Below are 4,469 nucleotides of genomic sequence, written 5' to 3'. Positions count from 1 at the left end.
ACATCACAGAAACACAACTCATGGATGTCCAGGTCTAGTTAACATATTGGTTTAATCCTTAGTTAAGGGTCTTCTCCAAATTCCACTGGACAGTAGGTGGAAAGTTCTCCATCTTTGAGCATCTGTGTTATAAGGCATCTCTAAACTAGGAAAAACATTTTTTCCACCTGAAAAGTTTCTTTGCACTGACTCACAGGGGACTAATTATTTCCTCACTTGAAAACTTTGTAAGAAATGCAAGCAATTATTTCCTTCCTAGATGGCATTCACCTTCACTCAGCTCCTAGTAATGTATCAGGGCACACAATCACTCAGAATTTTCTCTTCAGAGACTCTCTGCTGCAAGTCTCCTACCTCTTAATCATGCCTCTCCTCCCATCACAAATCAAGCACAAAAACATCTTTTTATCTTACTCTCACCTTCTGAAGTGATAAAGTTGTTGACTTCTGGGTTTTGGGAACTCGGTTTAGGATAAAGTAATTACCCCATCATTACCAGCATCACACAGGAGCAACTCTATCTCAGATTTCATTATATAAAAAACTAATGATGTACTATACATTGGCTAATTGAATTTAAATTAAAAAATCAGACTACTTATAAAATAAAATTTACCAGGGCATTATTAGGCAGATATTTTCCTAATCTTGGGGCCTGAAGGACCCTACTAAAGGATATTTAATGAAGTAATTTGCATTAATTTCTGAAGACCTTTTTCCTTGGTCACTATTCTTCCAGATCCCATTTCTGGAGAAAGTACCTCAGGAATCTTAACTTGAGTTTTGTATTAACTTGTTAGGTAAGCTATACCAAATCGAATATTCAGCTTCCATAATCTCATTAGAATTAGAAGAAAGGGTGTCTTGAAAATTGGGAGAAAATTTGTCCTGGTGAGACTGATCCTTAGAGTCTTTGGTCCTCTTACACATTCTCTTGATTTTTCAGGGACCTTGGGTGCATGTAATGTACTGTGAGAAACTCTAGAATTGGGTTTGTGATGTGGCATCTAGCAGATTGCTAGATGGAATCCTTAGGTTAGTCTTATGGTGTCTCTTTTAAAATCCAAAGATCAGGGGTGCCTGGATGGCTCAGATGATTAAGCATCTGCCTTCAGCTTGGATCATGATCTCCAGGTCCTGGGATTGAGCCCAACATCAGGCTCCTGGCTGGCTCAGCAGGGAGTCTGCTTCTCCCTGTCTCTCTCCCTCTGCCTCTCCTCTGCTTCTGTGCTCTGTCTCTCTCTCTCTCTCTTTCAAATGAATAAATGAAATCTTTAAAAAATAAATAAATAAATAAATAAATAAATAAATAAATAAATAAATAAAAATCCAAAGATCAGAGTTGATTTTTCAATTCCTTATCTGACTGATTGATGGTGAGCACAGTGCAGAAACTATTGTTTCTTCTATTTATGTGATCTATTCACTACTCTTCTGCAAAAGTCACTTAAAATGGCTTTCAGGGGTTTAGTCCTGTGGATCACTATGCTTCCCATATTCATTCATCTGCATCCTGATTAGTAAAAGTATGTTCCTGGTACTGAGAATACACTTTATGTTGAGTAAGGACCTTCTCCTATATAACAATAATACCATTATCACACATGAGGAAACTAACATTACTCCAGTAATATAAAATGTATAGTCCACATTAAAATTTTCCAAAATTTTTCCCAAATACATTTATAGCTTTTTTAAAAAATCAAAGTTCTATCAAGGTTCATGCATTGCCTTTGGTTATTTTGTCTTTTAATTTCTTTTATTTGATCACATTTGCTCTGATCATTTCTAGCATTTTATTTTATTTTAGGGTTTTTTGGCTGTTTTCATTCCTCATCTCAATGTCACATTGTATTTTCACAAAATATACTCCTCCTTAAGGACACTGTAATTTGATCCTTGCTTGAGATGATTTTGACTGTTCTTTCAATTTCTTGAATTTACTTAACATTTGTTCACACCTGTTTTCTTGTGTACTTCTATCCTGAGGTTTTTTTAAGTTTTCTGATTTCTAGTGTTGTTTCATATTTGTAAAAGTGTCTTAATTATGGTTAATTCATGTGGAGATTTATTTTACATAAGCAACTTTGCCAATTAGAGTACAGTGATTATATACAGTTCTTTTGGTCTTTAGCCTTATGGTTTTTAGTCAAATTACCATTTTCTAAAGTTGTTCAGGACTTGCTGAGAACTATGCTGATATCCAAAGTTTCTTAGGTCCTTTTCTACCAACCTCTTCAGTGAGCCCATATCATAGACTCATAACACAGCAAATTCTGTCTGTATCCTGTCCTGGGATTCCCCCAAACTCCTGGTTGATTTCTTTTTCAATTTGTATACATTAAGGTTCAATTTATATATATACAGTGTAATATTACTCAACTATCAAAAAGAATGAAATCTTGCCATTTGCAACGATGTGGATGGAGCCAGAGTGTATTATGCTAAACAAAGTAAGTCAGCTAGAGAAAGACAAATACTATATGATTTCACTCATATATGGAATTTAAGAAACAAAACAGATGAACATAGGGGAAAGGGGGAAAAAAGAGAGAGGGAAGCAAACCAAAAAAGATTCTTAACTATAGAGAACAAACTGAGGGTTAATGGAGGGAGGGGGGCAGGGGATGGGCTAAATGGGTGATGGGCATTAAGGAGGGCACTTGTGACGAGCACTGGGTGTTACTATATGTAAGTGATGAGTCACTAAATTCTACTACTGAAACCAATATTATACTGTATGTTAACTAACTAGAATTTAAATAAAAATCTGAAAAAAAAACAAACAAAAATAAAAGAATTAGAAACCATAGATTTTAAAATATAGAATATAAAAATAAAGATTACATAAAACGCCAAAAAAATAGAGATGAGTGTTCAAAAAGAAAAAAAAAATCACACATATTTTATACGTTATATTTGTTAGATTTATATTGTAAGGTGTGTTATAACTACAGAAGAGTGTATAAACATATATATCCAGTTAAAAAATAATAATGTGATCTCCCATGTAGGAATCATCTGATTATAAATTGGGCACTATCAGTGTCTTAAAATTCTCTTGTAGATCACAAACCACTTGGTGTTGAAAATTATCATTTCAGATTGAATTATTACTTTCAGATTACTCAGGTCCATGATGATGAGTCCACGATTGCCCTTAGGACACAGCTAATCCTTGAGGAGTTGACAACAGCGTTTCATGACATCTCGAAAAGCCTCTATAAATTTGTCATTCCGGAGGGTGAAGATGAATGGGTTCAGAAAAGGAGTCACCACTAAAACCATCAGTGATGCTACCCTGTTGTACTCAGCTGCCTGTGTTTGCTTGGGTTTCACATAGAGGAACAGGCAGGTGCCACAGCCAATCACAACAAAGGTGAAGTGGGACGCACAGGTAGAGAAGGCTTTCCTCCGCCCAGAGGCGGAAGGGATCCTGAGGATGGTGGAGATGATGTACGTGTAGGAGATGACAGTAGGGATTAAAGAACCAACAATAATGAATACAGCCATCAAAAAAAGAATAAACTGTGTGAAAAGGCTGTCATCACAGGAGAGTTTGAGCAATTGCCCTCGGTCACATAAAAAATGGTCTAATACATTGGATTTACAGAAGGTAAGCTGAAATGTGGCATAGACAGGCCAGATTTGAAACAGGAACCCAAACACCCATGACACAATGACCACCCAGATGCACGTGTGGCTGTTCATTATGATGTTGTACCGCAAGGGGTTACAGACAGCCACGTAACGGTCCACAGCCATCGCGCCCATTAATATAAATTCTGATGTGCCCAAAGAAAGGTACAAATATAATTGTGCACTTCATGCTGTCAAAGATATTGCCTGCATCCCAGGAAACAGCAGCCCCCAGAGCATCAGGGGGACAGCAACTGATGTGATCAGGATCTCTAGGACGGAGAGGTGGCCAAGGAAGAAATACATGGGAGACTGCAGACGTTTGTCAACACAGACAATCACAATGATGAGCATATTTCCCATGACTGTCACTGAGTACAGAAAGAAGAACGTGACAAAAAGAATACGGTGTAGTTCTTTGGAGCCATGGAAGCCAAGTAGATAAAATTCAATGGCGCTAGAATAATTCTTCAACATTTAGTCCTCTGCCTTGCCTTTAGGAAATCTAAAGAACAAAGGAGAGTTCACATGCTTCTAATTTCAAAGGACTAAAGCTATTCCCAACTTGAGGAAGTATTATCTCTGCTCTTAGGCTCCACATCATGACCAAGTGGGTTCATCTCCTACTGTTCTCTGTACAAGGCTGATGTTAAATGTTTCGTGAAGAAAATACACAGGAGAAAAACTATACATATGTAAGAAGGGAGCATCAATCACCAACACCCACCCTCCCCTGTATGCACCCTCATCTTTCAACTCACTGGCCCTTCTGCCTCCAGCTCTGCTCTGACCTGCCACCCTGTCCACTTCCTTGACCACAATGTGCTCAT

At 37.5% G+C, this 4,469-nt stretch overlaps 1 pseudogene; it reads right to left on the bottom strand.

The window, feature by feature from the left end:
• Positions 1-3,082: 3,082 nt before the first annotated feature.
• LOC113249951 (olfactory receptor 9A1-like) lies at positions 3,083-4,201 on the bottom strand (annotated as a pseudogene).
• Positions 4,202-4,469: the final 268 nt, after the last annotated feature.

This window comes from Ursus arctos, unplaced genomic scaffold (genome assembly GCF_023065955.2).
Source record: "Ursus arctos isolate Adak ecotype North America unplaced genomic scaffold, UrsArc2.0 scaffold_3, whole genome shotgun sequence".
Taxonomy (NCBI): domain Eukaryota; kingdom Metazoa; phylum Chordata; class Mammalia; order Carnivora; family Ursidae; genus Ursus; species Ursus arctos.
This window is presented reverse-complemented; position numbering and strand designations above follow the sequence as displayed.